Source organism: Pelodiscus sinensis, chromosome 21 (genome assembly GCF_052426305.1).
Source record: "Pelodiscus sinensis isolate ZL-2025 chromosome 21, ASM5242630v1, whole genome shotgun sequence".
Lineage (NCBI taxonomy): Eukaryota > Metazoa > Chordata > Testudines > Trionychidae > Pelodiscus > Pelodiscus sinensis.
The window spans coordinates 8,097,296-8,112,124 of record NC_143072.1 but is presented as its reverse complement, the minus strand read 5'-3'; the positions used below and the strand labels follow the sequence as shown (position 1 = coordinate 8,112,124).

Below are 14,829 nucleotides of genomic sequence, written 5' to 3'. Positions count from 1 at the left end.
TATTATTTGAGTGGGTTTGAGTGTGGATTTCTCCTCGTTTATGAGAAGACCCAGCCTGAGAAACAGGGCCTTGGTCAAAACTATGTGGTCTAAGAACTGTTCCTTGGTTGAACCCCTTATCAACCAATCATCCAGGTAGTGGAAAAGCTGGACCCTGCATCTCCTTAAGAGGCTGCCACCCATTTGGTGAAAACCCTCAGTGCTGTTGAGAGGCCAAACGGAAGGACCACAAACTGGAAATGATCCTGTCCTACTGTGAAACTCAGGAATCTCCTGTGAGCTGGGATCACTGAGATGGAAGTATGCTTCGTTAAAATCCAGGGCAGCGTACCTGTCTCCTTTCTGATGGGAAGGAATGATGGAGGCTAGGGTAACCATCCTGAACTTCGCCTTTTTAATGAACAAATTTGGGTCCCTTAAGTCGAGGATGGGATGCAGCCCTCCTTTGGATTTCGAGATAAGGAAATACTGGGAGTAGAATCCTCTCCCCTTGAACTCCTCTGGAACAGGTTCAACCGCTCCTAAATGCGGCAGCAAAGAAACTTCTTGCCTTAACAGATACTCATGAGAGGGGCCCCTGAAGAAAGAGAGGGAAGGGAGTAGGAGGGAGGAACTGAAACGAAAGAAATGGCAATAACAGCTTTCTACCAAGTCCACAACCCATAATCCAAAGTAACCTAGGACCAGGCCTAGTAGAACAGGGAGAGACAGCAACCATACAGGGGTATAGGGTTGGATACTGGAACTCTCTTTGGGAGTACCTTCAAAATGAGGACTTGGGGCTGCTGATTAGGCGGTGGGGCGGACCTCCTGTCGGAGTCCTACCTTGACCCCCTGCTCCTATTGTTGCTGTTGCCATTATCATTTCTACCCTTTCTTCTGCCACATTATTTTATACCTATTTGCTTATGAAATATCCAGATGCACGTAAGTGTAATAAAAAAAGCTGCAACTATTGCATGGGAGGCCCACATTAGCAGATTAGGGATGTCAATGTGTAAATGACTACACCATTAACTGATAAGCTTGGACTTTTCACTTAATCTTGTCAACTACACACATCCCCCCCCCTTTCCCGCCTCTGTATCAGAGGCAGCAAGGAGAGGGAGGGAGGTGAGAGCTGGTACCTCCCCTCGCCCTGCACTGCTGCCTCTAATAGAGAGGTGCCAGCACAGAGGGTGAGGCATGCTGACTCCATGGACCCACCTCTCCCCCCACCCCCACCTCCTACAAAGGTGGCTGGTTGTGAATACAGGAGCTTTTAAGCTGGTTGCCCCCAGCACAGGCTCCACGGTGCTGCCTGCCCCACATCCCCCACACTTCAGAGACAGCAGTGGGGGTGGGGAGAAGGGGAGGCTGCTGTGAAGCAGCTTCTGTCCATGGCACACCCAGGCTAGCCAGGGACAGAGCCTGCTCTGTGGCAGCCTCCCCGTCTGCATAGGGTCCAAGCTGCAAGTGGAAAGGGGCTGCTCCGGTATTCCAAGGAACAGCCTCTGTGCACAGCAAGTGTAGGTCTGCCCTGTACAAAAGCTGCTCAGCAGCAGCAGCAGCCCTTGTCCACCGGGAGAGGGGGGGCGTGTCCGAGCTACCAATGGACCCCACACACACAGATGGGGGATGCTGCTGCAGAGCAGCCTCTGTCTGCAAGAAGCTCGTTCCCACCACAAACAGGGGATGCTACCACCCCACGCTATCCCCCTTGTGGCTATTGCTATAGTGAACTAAAAATCTTGTACAAGTGCTGCACAGCAGGCTTAAACTCTGGTAGTCTCCTCCTGCAACATAGGTGGAGAATGTACTATATTAGCACAAAGATCCACCATTCAGAACTAGAAACCAGAAAATCCTCCCTCTGCATGAAGGCAGATTATACTTAACGACATTGGTCCAGGAACTAGGGGTTCAGAGGGTGCTGCAGCATCCCCCAGGTATTACACAAGGGCCCAGCTGCTGATCCCCAGCCCCAGCCTAGACCCTCTTAACCTTGACCGCATTCCCAGAGCCCCAGCCCTGCTCCCAGTCCACCACCCCTAGAGCCAGGAGGGCATGGACGGGGGGGGGGGGGGGGGGGGGGGGCGGGAGATGCAGCAGCCATGCTCTAAAAAAATATTCCAATGCCATTGCTTGAGGAATATAACTTTTCTAGTTGCTAGAAGAAAAGTCATATTGCGGAATCATACTGTGGCATGTGCTTTCACGACTTTATTTTAGCACATGCTTCAAACCCACAGGGTTAAATCCTATCATTGCAATTCAGCCAAGACTCCCCACTAGGTGCCTGGCTTGAATCAAGATTACAGGAATTTCTTTATAGATAATATGCCCAATTATGATTGCAGTGAAGTGTGGGAAGTACAATGGATATTTTTCAGGAAGCTAGAAAATTATGCTGCTACTTTCATAATACCATTCTGTCTTCCAAGAAATGTTTTCACTCTGAAAACTCTGACAAAACACACAGCCTGCCCTAAAACATTTTAACAGTTTTGCTCTATTTTAATTTTTGCCATTGACAATGGAAAAGTATAATCAGGATGAAATTCATTTTAAAGTACGACTGATTTTCAGGTCTAAAATTATTTGAATTTGTTGGTTTAAAGGCTAAAAAGATAATGGCTGAGTCCTAACTGTTATCCATCTGTTGTAGGAAAATTCATTCTCCCAAAATAAAAGTTATATAGGTAATACAAGTAAGAAAAAGTGAGAGAACAGTTCTATTTAAGATTGATACTTGCACTTTTAAATAAAGTGGCATTAACAACGACAGAAAAATATCAGATCCTTCTAGAGAAGATTAGACATGGAAAATATAATCCGAGTGATGCAGACTCCCTTCCAGTTGTTGCCTAACTTCAGGGAACATTATCATTTATATAAGATATAGGATCACCAATTCATCTGATCATAACTGAATAAAGTTCCTGTCCCAGAATCAGGCTACACAGAGTTTTGCAAAGAATCTTGGGGTGTAGGACAGGACATTCAGATTGGAAACAAAATAGTCTTACAGGCTTTTATTTCCATAAATGGAATGGTAAACAAATGGAAAAGCCATCAGAATTAAACAGAAATAATACCCTTCTTAGAGGTACATGTGGTATCATTTACTATGTTAATATAGGAAGTTTTATACTCACACCCTCCCTTGATGATCCCACGCTAAGTGCCAACTTCATGTGTGGCATAACAAAATTGTTGCTGTTGTTTCCCTCTGCTCCCGCCCCTCTGGTTGCAAAAGGCTCTACAGCTTCTGCATACATAATGCTAGGCAGTGCAAAAAGATGATCCAGCATCTGACAGAGAATCAGATGCTGCTGAGAGATCATTCTGAAGTTCTCGGTTCCTCAATTCAAATACGTTTTGTTTTTCTTCATTTAAATCATTGTTCTGAGGTGGGGCTGGGAATGAGGGGTTCAGTATGCAGGCTGCCCCAGGTACAGAGGACAACCTCAGACCTCTCTCACCGCAGCAGCTTGGGGCTAGGTAAGAAGCATCTGTCCATGGTGGCTGCACCTGCAGGGGCACAGCAGGGAGAGGAGTGCATGTCCCCTACTGGGGGACAGACACAGACTCACACACACAAACAGATAAACTCTCTGAAATAGAGTAGAAAGCTGTCCCTTTCTCCACTTCTGCCCCCTGCTGGCCCAATGGGGCTATAGCTGCCATGGTCCTCATCTCCTGCCCCTCGCTGCCCTCCTGTGGTCATTCTGCAGTATAACTTCCTCCTATCAGACTCCCCCCTTTCCATTGTATGAAACAATCAAATTCTGGGATGTTATTACATGTGCCACAGGTTCTGCAGGGAGTGAAGTCCCCTCCCCGGGAGCTGGACTGGCAGGGGCTGCTAGGGAGGTTCTGCTGAAGGCTTTGCAGCTGGGATGGAGCCTTCCAGCTCCTAACTGAAGGGCTCCTTGGAAGAAGGAGTGGCTTCTGGGAACCGGCATGTGCTGGGACACAGCCTGTCGGCAGATTAAACTGCAGAGCCCACAGCAGGGGCAGGGAGGGGATCTGACTCCCCAGGCGGGCAGAGTTTAACCGATAAAATTAACCAACATGAAAGCAGACAAGGACAAGGAGTAATGGGCTTAAAGTGCAGCAAGGGAGGTTTAGATTAGACATTAGGAAAAAATTCCTAACTGTCAGGGTGGTCAAATATTGGAATCAATTGCCAAGGGAGGTGGTGGAATCTCCCTCTCTGGAGATATTTAAGAACAGGTTAGATAGACATCTGTCAGGGGTGGCGTAGACGGAGCTTGGTCCTGCCTTGAGGGCGGGGGGCTGGACTCGATGACCTCTCGAGGTCCCTTCCAGTCCTATGATTCTATGATTCTATAATCAACTTATTGGTTAACTGGTTAATCAGTAACTCTAGCAGCCATACTGCACATCAAATGTGGTGGTCCTAGCTCTTACCAGTTAGGAAGAGATCTTGAACAAACAAACTCATAGATGAACAGACAGATGCACATTTCTGAAAGAAGACTGAAAAATAAACTCACAAGGGTAATCAAGGGGACCAACAGAATTGCCAGGTCCTTGGCCCAGGAGAATGGGGGTGGGGGGCGCTCCATGCTCCTGGAAGGGGCAGGGCCTCAAGTGAAAGAGGTGGGGCTGGAGTTAGCCTTCCCCCTGCCAGCCTTCAGTATTGCCTGGGATTTTAGACTATGCTGTGTGGGGCTCCAGAGGCAATTTAAAGGACCTGGAGCTCCAGACACTGTCAATGATGCAGTAGCAGAAGTGGCAGCTAGGAGCCCTGGGCCCTTTTGAAATGCCAGGCCCCAGGGCAGTCATCCTCTGGGCTCCACCACACCATCAGTGGTCCTGAGGGCCACTAACCTCCAGCAAGTGGGTTTTGGAAAATGCCTCACTGAGCACAGCAGCAATAATGAGAAACTTGCATCAGATCAGATAGCTGGTCCCACAAGGCCACTCTGAGGAATAAGAAAAGGCTTGTGGCAGTTATTTTACTGGGATCACACCATATTAAATGCTTTGAACTATAAAGCTATTGCTAGAAATTAGGACACAATGACCAGTCACTAAGGCAATTCTCTTCCATGGCTACTCATCTTGTTGGTTTGCAAAGGGAGGGCTGAATAAAAAGAATTCGCTTGATAAGGCATAATTCTTCATGTAGCGCAGCTTGAATAGCCACTGAGCAAACAAAACCATCTAAAATTCTGCTTTGTAACAGCTCCCCCTTATGTTCAATCCATGCAATAACAAATGGAAAAGGCCACTTTCTTATTCTCACATAGCTCATGTTGCATACCTAGCTCTTCCTCTGCCATCAATACAGTACTTCTTCCCTGGGGAGCCCAGCACATTCAATATCCTCTTGTCACAGTCTACTGCACATTCTTCCTTATCCTTTCTGACTTTCTCTTTTATCCCTCGAATACCCAGCTGAATGTTTGCTAAGTTTCTTCCCAATCTTTTCCACAATGTCCCTCTCCCAACCATCTGAGTCTCCTCTCTGAGGATATTTTCTAACATGTCCTGCTTTATCAGCTGCCTTTTGCTCACATTTGTTACTTTATTATTCTATTAAATGTATTGTCTCTTTCTCAGCCATGTGTGATGGGAAGCTTCCAATCTCTGTCATTGGCCAAGTCTTAGCTCCATAGCATTCTCAGTACAAGGACATGGTATCATCTTATCTTTAGTTTGATGAGGACACTTCTGTTTGACCAGAGATTGTTCATCCTTCCAAAATGTGGCATTTGCTTTTCCTCATCTTGTCTTTATCCCAGACACCTTTAAACATCATCACACTGTTTAGATAGCAGAACACTTTTAACCTGTTTAATTTATTATCGATCCACATACACCTTTGCATTCATTGCTCAGTTTCTTACTCTCATAATCTTGGTATTCTCTGCATTTATTTTCAATCACATTTGTATGGCTTCCTATTCTACCTCAGATAGAAGAGCAATCATTCTTATTTCACATCATATTTAGTAAAGCAATACCACCAGGAAAATCAAGATCATGTAATTCATTTCTGCACACACATTTTACACCATTCACAATGCCTATTGTTGTCTGTTTCATCACCCAATTTATTGCTAATGCAAAGAGGATTGGTGATAACTCACATTCTCATCTAACTCTAGTCTAAACATCAAACTATTCACCCAAGAATGTATGCAATCTTTCTGCACATTTACTTCCATCATATAAACTCCTTATTATGTTGACCAGTTTTTCTGATTCTCCAAAGCTTCTTGCAATATTCCATGTGACTATGAAGTGCTTTTTAAAGTTGATAAGATTTTTGATGATATACAGAAGAGTATCTGTTCACAACATAATCTATCTGGACGGAACACAATTTATTCTTCTCATATTATTTCATCCACAGCCATCTTCATTCTATTCATCATGACAGCATTCAATACTTTGCCCACAATTAACAGAAGTACAATATCTCTTCAGTTCACACAGAGAACGTCTACGCTGCAGTGCTACATTGGGTCTTTTGAGTGTACCTGTTATTTCAAAATATAATGGGCTCGCTATTCCGACGTCCCTGTAAACCTTATTCCATGAGGAGTAAACGACACTTCGGAATAGTGATTAAATAAGCTATTTAAAAATTGACTAAATAAGCTACACAATTTGCATAGTTCAAATTGTCATTATTTCGAGCTCCTGGTGCAGTGTAGATGCACCCACACTGAGTACAGATCACCCTTTTTTGGCAATGGATCAAAATACAAGTGAAAGAACAGCTGCCGTAAGACTGACACACTCTTTTAAACTGTCCCTATTCTAAAGAGGCATATTAAAGGCACAAAACACAAACTATTGAGTCTCCAGTGAACCAGTAAATGAAGCTGAGATGTATAAGATTTTAAAAATACTTCTAGATAAAAAACTGCCAATCATTCATTCTTCAATCCTCTTCCTGGATTAGCATCCGAGGGAGAGTAAGGAACAGCTCAATTTTAGCAGAACAGTAACCAGTACATCTGACTGGGTATGAACAATCAGAGGTACCTTTTAAAAAAGTGACACTTGCTGGTTACACGTGGAAAGGTCTGTTATGGGGATTTCAGGAACACCTCTCTCAATCTCAGTGTCAGGCCGTTATAGTAAAGACTTTCCTCACACACCAATACTTCAATGTCCAACCTGGAAGGGATTAGGAGAGCTTGTCTGAATGCTTGAAGATGAAATTGTTCTCCTAGATTATGTAATTTGCTCAGAAATCCTTAGAGTGCTTTAAGTATTGTGGCATGAATGTGGTTTATAGGATCTATGCAAAGTACTTCATTGTAGGATATAATTTCTGGGCAATTAATGCTAACTATAATTGAAATGAATGAAAGCTGCACAAACAAAAATGACACTATTGATGTGAAAGTCGAGTGGCTTCTCAGGATTAGTAAAATGTCAACAATAAGAGTAATACCGGGTGTTCAGCCAAATGTTGCTAATACACTGGGCACATGGTACCTGGGGCTGAATGGATTTTCTTTCTGTCAAATTTACTCTTTCCAAAGGAGTAAGCATTTCCCTTGTAGCGCTATATATGACAGATAAGAGGTTACTCACCTTGTGCAGTAACGGAGGTTCTTCGAGATGGTTGTCCCTAAGGCTACATCTAGACTGCATCCCTCTGTTGACAGAGGGATGCAAATCAAGCACATCGAAATTGCTAACGGATCTGTCGAAAAATGGTTTATTTTCGACAGATCCGTATCTAGACTACCGTTTTTTCTGAAAAAGCTGTTTCAAAAAAAAGCATTGGCCATGTTTATGCTAATGAAGCATGAAATATTTAAATCCCTGCTTCATTAGCAATTTCAATGTGTCTAATCTACAGCTCTCTGTCGACAGAGAGGTATAGTCCAGACACACCCAATGGGTGCTCCACTTTAGGTGTCTTGGGCGCCGCTGCACGCCTGATCAGGGATTTTTGGTAGCCGTGCTCTGCAATATACCGCGTATGCGAGGCAGACGGCAAACACGGTGCCTCCACCATGCGTGCGCGGCAACCTTCCGTTCCTTCTCTGCCTTTGAAGGAGAATGCAGTCCACCGAAGCAGAGGGGAGGGAGGGACGGTGGTGGAGCACCCACAGAGACAACCATCTCGAAGAACCTCTATTACTGCACAAGATGAGTAACCTTCTCTTCTTCTTCATGGAGTGTCTCTATGGCTGTTCCACCTTAGGTGACTATGAGCCGTACCCGTGAAGGAGGTGGGTGCTTCGGTTAGGTGGTATTTTGCATTGTATGGATGACAGTGTGGCCAAAATGGCCCTAGAGGGGCAACTGTCCAGGGCATAGTGCCTTACGAATGTGTGGGCAGAGGAACACGTGGCCGCCCTACAAATGTCTATGCGGGAAATGTCCCGCACGTAGGCCGTGATAGTGGAGGTAGCTCTAGGTGAATGGCCTTCATGTGGAACGGGGTGACTGTCCGCTAGAAGCGTAAGCTAAACTAATACATTCCACTATCCACCGAGATATTCTCTGAGTGGAGATGGGCATGCCAAGCGATCTCTTTGTAATGGAAATGAACAGTCTGTTTGTTTTGTGAAATTGCTTAGTTCTGTCCAAGCAGAAGGACATCACATGTCTCACATCAAGTGTGTGCAATACCGTCTACCTAGCACTTGTGTGAGGTTTTGGGAAAAACACAGGTAAGATTATAGGCTCATTACAGTGAAAGTGTGAGGAAACCTTTGGGAGAAATTTTGGGCGAGGATGCAACAGTACTTTGTCTTTATAAAATATAGTGAACGGTGGGGTCTGACATGAGAGCGCCAATTTCACTGACTCTCCCGGCCAATGAAGCATGTTGCCAGAGGTTCAAATGGTTTCATAGTGAGGACTCATAAGACCAGGTTCAGATCCCGTGCCGGAGCAGCGGGACCATGAGACGGGTAAATAGTTTGTATGCCTCTCAGAAATCGTTTGGTAGTAGGGTGAGCAAAAACTGATTTGTTGTCGATAGGCTCATGAAGTGCTGCTATGGCGGCGAGATGAACCTTAAGAGAACTGAGCTCTAGTCCAGAGGCTTTCAGCTCTAGCATATATTGCAGGATGACGCTGAGAGGAGCTGTGGTTGCTAACAAGTACCACTACATGTGAGGAACTGTAGTGGGGCCGCCCGCTGACACAGAGGAGGAGGAGGAACCCCTCCAGCCACCATGTTGGGCAGAGGCTGACCCCTCCCAGCCACCGACCAGAAGCTAGGGGGCGGGCCCAGAACTATAAAACCCCAGCTGGTGGACTCAGTGAGGGCTGAGCCTGCAGAGGGACCAGAGGTGTGCTCAGGGCTCCCGGCCTGGAAGGCTGGGACTGAGGCCTGGCCAGGGCCTCCTACCTTCCTGGGGCCAGCGGCCGACTACCTACTCCCACCATGGGAGGCTGAGGCCTGGCCCAGCCACCTTCACAGACCTTGCAGAGGACCAGCCTGATCCCATGCCCCAATCCTTGCCCTGGAACTGGGAGAAGCGGCTGCTACTGTCAAGACCGGAGGCTTGGCCCGGGACTCTGACACAGCCTGACCCTGAGGCCTGGCCCTGACACTGCCTGCACCAGGAGACCGGCTGATCACTGGAGACCTGGAAGCCACAGAGAATTGGACTGGACCGCCGGGACCCAGTAGGATGAACCTGCCCTAGACCCTGTGAGCACCCAGCTAGAAAGTCAGGTACCGGCTGAGGGGGAGACAGGAAGTGGCCCAGGAGTTAGTGGGGGCTGTTAAAGGCCCCAGGCCGGCACGTTTTGGGCTGGAGCCCCTGCTGAGCCCATAGCAGCCTGCACTTCTACTCCTAGGGCTCTGGGCCAGGGCACAGTGGAGTGGGTGGGCCTGCGCGTCCCCCGCCACCCACCTACTGGGTGGCAGTCTCCCTCCTCCTTGCCACCACCGCAGGCAATTGGCCTACACCCCTCCTGAACAAGGAGCCCCTGAACCTGTGTTTGTTTGCGGCCACGCCCTGAACCAGGGCCTGGCCTCCCTGTTGAACTGAAGGGGGTTTGTTTGTTGTCATGCCCTGCACTAGGGCCTGATCCCTCTGTGAACTGACTGTGTTGTCCCACTCTGAGGGCCAGGGCCTCCAAATTGACTGTGTTTGTTATTGCCACACCCTGAACCAGGGGCCTGGCCTGTACATAAACTGATGGTATTTGCTTGCTGTCACGCCCTGAACCAGGGGCCCGGACTGGATAGAAACTAACTGTGTTGGTTTGCTGCCACGCCCTGCCTGTAAAATTGACTCTGAATTGCCCGTTGCCATGCCCTGAACCTGGGCTTGGCATATCTCCAAACAGGGGCTTTGTGGACTCGTGGCCCACCCTGAACCAGGGCTGGGCCTGGATAGATACAGCGGCTTGGTTGCGTGCTGCCCGCCTGAAGGAAGGTCAGGCATGGACTTGTGATGTGGGGGCTTGGCTTAAAGGGACCGTGCAATGGGGCAGAGTGGCCAGCCACTGACATGGAGGAGGAGGAACATCTCCGGGAAGTCAAACTGACTACAGGAACAGTGATAGAAATGTAGCCGTGTTAGTCTGGGGTAGTTGAAGCAAAATGCAGGACAATGTAGCACTTTAAAGACTAACAAGATGGTTTATTAGATGATGAGCTTTCGTGGGCCAGACCCACTTCCTCAGATCAAATAGTGGAAGAAAGTAGTCACAAATGCCCACAAAACAGATATTAGACAAGATCACAAAGAGAAAACAGTTTGCCACTTTAACCAGAAAGGACACTCTCTAAATGACTTAGCCACCTGCATTCTGCTACAAAGACCTTTTACATCTGCACTTGAAAGGGAATCCTCTGAACTGTCATTCATGTTAAAATTCGACACTTACGGACAAGGACTTAACAAGTCTTTGAACTTTCTCACCCATTATCAAGACAGTTTCCCCAATTATCACCTGTAATACCATTAACTCACAAACATCCCACTCTCCCTACCTTTAATATCAGCAATTCACAGACACTTACCTTCCTTCCTCCCCCTTCCCACCCCCCCGCATCCTCCTTCTGTTCTGCAATGTGATTTGTCCTTTTCATATTTGTTCATTTTTTTAAATTGTATCCTTTGGTATATATGGTTGTGACTACTTTCTTCCACTATTTGATCTGAGGAAGTGGGTCTGGCCCACGAAAGCTCATCATCTAATAAACCATCTTGTTAGTCTTTAAAGTGCTACATTGTCCTGCATTTTGCTTTGACTACAGGAACCTGTGCCATTTGTAAAGGTAGGATTTTCTGGTTGATATTCTGTGACTGTTGAGTAAGATTGGTTGAACTTGTGTCGAACATGTTAGCTCTAACAAGGTGAGCCATTGAGGAACCAAGCGTGAAGATGGAGTGACTGGAGGTTGGGATGATGCAGGGTGCCCTTCTCCTGTGTTAGGAAGTGAGGGAGAAATGGAAGATGCCATGATTGTTTCGTAGACATTTGAGTAAGGTAGGTGTACCACATCTGTCTCGACCAGTCCAAGGCGATAAGAATCACCGTAGGTAATTCCAGTCTTATTTTGTTAACCACCCATCCCCCGCGGTGCATGAGGGGGATGGGTGGGTAGGCATATAAGAGTGTTGTGTTCCATCATATTGCAAACATCTCCCCCCCAGGGGGAGTGCCTGCCAATGCCCACACGTGAACAGTAACGTGGACACTTCTTGTTGGCATTAGTTGCAATCACGTCCAGGTCGGGAAACCCCCAGCATGTGAAGAGGTGATCATAGAATCATAGGACTGGAAGGGATCTCGAGAGGTCATCGAGTCCAGCCCCCCGCCCTCAAGGCAGGACCAAGCTCCGTCTACACCATCCCTGACAGATGTCTATCTAACCTGTTCTTAAATATCTCCAGAGAGGGAGATTCCACCACCTCCCTGGGCAATTTATTCCAATATTTGACCACCCTGACAGTTAGGAATTTTTTCCTAATGTCTAATCTAAACATCCCCTGCTGCACTTTAAGCCCATTACTCCTTGTCCTGTCCTCAGAAACCAAGAGGAACAAATTTTCTCCTTCCTCCTTGTGACACCCTTTTAGATATTTGAAAACCGCTATCATGTCCCCCCTTAATCTTCTTTTTTCCAAACTAAACAAGCCCAGTTCATGAAGCCTGGCTTCATAGGTCATGTTCTCTAAACCTTTAATCATTCTTGTCGCTCTTCTCTGTACCCTTTCCAATTTCTCCACATCTTTCTTGAAATGTGGTGCCCAGAACTGGACACAGTACTCCAGCTGAGGCCTAACTAGTGCAGAGCAGAGAGGCAGAATGACTTCACGAGTTTTGCTTACAACACACCTGTTGATACAACCTAGAATCATATTTGCTTTTTTTTGCAACAGCATCACACTGTTGACTCATATTCAACTTGTGGTCCACTATTACCCCTAGATCCCTTTCCGCCATGCTCCTTCCTAGACAGTCGCTTCCCATCTTGTATGTATGGAACTGATTGTTCCTTCCTAAGTGGAGCACTTTGCATTTCTCTTTATTAAACCTCATCCTGTTTACCGCTGACCATTTCTCTAACTTGCTACGGTCATTTTGAATTATGTCCCTATCCTCCAAAGAAGTTGCAACCCCACCCAGTTTGGTATCATCTGCAAACTTAATAAGCGTACTCTCTATCCCAATATCTACATCATTGATGAAGATATTGAACAGTACGGGTCCCAAAACAGACCCTTGAGGAACTCTACTTGTTATCCCTTTCCAGCAGGATTTAGCACCATTAACAACAACTCTCTGACTACGGTTATCCAGCCAATTATGCACCCACCTTATCGTGGCCCTATCTAAGTTATATTTGCCTAGTTTATCAATAAGAATATCATGCGAGACCGTATCAAATGCCTTACTAAAGTCTAGGTATATGACATCCACCGCTTCTCCCTTATCCACAAGGCTCATTATCCTATCAAAGAAAGCTATCAGATTAGTTTGGCATGACTTGTTCTTCACAAACCCATGCTGGCTATTCCCTATCACTTTATTACCTTCCAAGTGTTTTTCCATCTTTCCTTTTTCAAGCTTTTATAATATCAATGGATCCAGTTCCCATTCGTGCTCGGATTTGAAGTTTCTGCTGAGTCTGTTGGCCATTAGATTGTCTCTGCCCGGGAGGTATGAGGCCTGTCATACACTATGCACCATGTCCAGAGGCGGACAGCTTCTCTGCATAACAGGAAAGATCCTTGCCTGTTTATGTAAAAAGTTGTTGCCTGATTGTCCGTGAAAATCTGAATTGTACAATTTTTATTTGATGTAGGAAGTGTTGACACGTGTAGAATACTGCCCTGAGCTCCAGAACGTTTATGTGGAAGCTGGATTCTGGTCCGACCATTGACCTTGGGTAGTGAGGCAGCCCTCCTTAGGTGGGGGGCTCATCTAGGCATGCGCGGCACACCAGAGAGCACGGCTATCAACTATCTCTGACTAGGCGCGCAGCCGCGCCCAAGACACCTAAGGTGGAGCACCCCCAGGGATGCTCCTTGAAGAAATTTTTTTAACGTGTGTCCTCTTTTTGGACAGGACTAAGTCAGACTTCTCCCTAGAGCAAGATTTCTTTATGAAATCTCCAGAGAAGAAAAAAGTAGTCAGAGTGTCCACGTGGAGTACACTGGTCCCTTGTGGTGTAAAGCAAGAGTTAAGAAAACAAATGAGCCTTTGTGAAAAGCTGCGTTTGAAAAAGGAAAGATGGAAAAAGATAATTTAAAGCTATGCAAAAGGGGGAAATGTACTCACTCCTCCCAATTCTCATGAGTCTGAAAATGTATGACAGACTTCACTCCCAGTCTGCTGCAAGGTGGAAAAAGGCACTAGGAATACCCATTCAGGCGGTAGGAATATCCATTCACACATGTTTTGGAAGCTTGTTGTAGGTATGAAGGAAGCCAGTCAAACTTCTAGGGCACGGGGCTGGACTTGATGACCTTCTGAGGTCTCTTCCAGCTCTATGGTTCTATGATTCTACTCTGAATTGCCCAGAAGAGACAGGCTGCTGTCTGTTTGTTGATTCAAGTGAACACACATTTCCTGGAAATCACAGAAGACTTACTTGTAGTGTTCAAGGAACACAGGGGCAGGATGATCTTAATTTGCTCAACATGAATAAATTAGAGGGTATGGCTCCTGGGAAATACTGAACACCTGCAACTCAGAGACTCAGGCAATAATTAGTTTCTTCAACAGATTACAAATTGCCCATACATCTTCACTGGGACTTCATTATCTGTCACACTGCCTATTCTTTGCTGAGGAGCCATCCACTATTTTAGGAATGGATTAATTTTTCTGAGGCTAGTAATGTGCAAGGTGACAATACACTGAGGTGTCTCTTAGTGCCCCTCTTTTTTATGAAAATCAATCCACTTCAAATAGTTTCTATCTCAGCAAACATTTTTAAGACTTCTTTCCATTTTGACTATGAGAACTCATGTTGAACACTAAGGGAAATACAGGCAAACAGAAAATGTTGGCAAACATCCACTTAAAGCAAATGTGTATGTGTGTAGGTCTTCATCTGACAAGAAAAGTATAGTTTGGACAAAGAAATTAAAATTTGCCCTTCTTTTTCTGTGAAATTGATTAGAAAAATAAACCAATTTCTTTATTAATGACCTGGATGAGGGATGGATTGCACCCTCAGCAAGTTTGTGGATGACACTAAGCAAGGGGGAGAGGTAGATACGCTTGAGGGCAGAGATAGGGTCCAGAGTGACTTGGACAAATTGGAGGATTGGGCCACAAGAAATCTGATGAGGTTCAACAAGGACAAGTGCAGAATCCTGCCCTTGGGACGGAAGAATCCCAAGCATAGTTACAAGCTGGGGA

The 14,829-nt window shown here is 46.0% G+C and overlaps 1 protein-coding gene across 1 annotated transcript in view; it reads right to left on the bottom strand.

Annotated features, from left to right (window-relative positions):
• Positions 1–14,829, bottom strand: part of CRCP (CGRP receptor component) — a 49,240-nt gene that overhangs the window by 19,231 nt on the left and 15,180 nt on the right. The window lies entirely within an intron of this gene.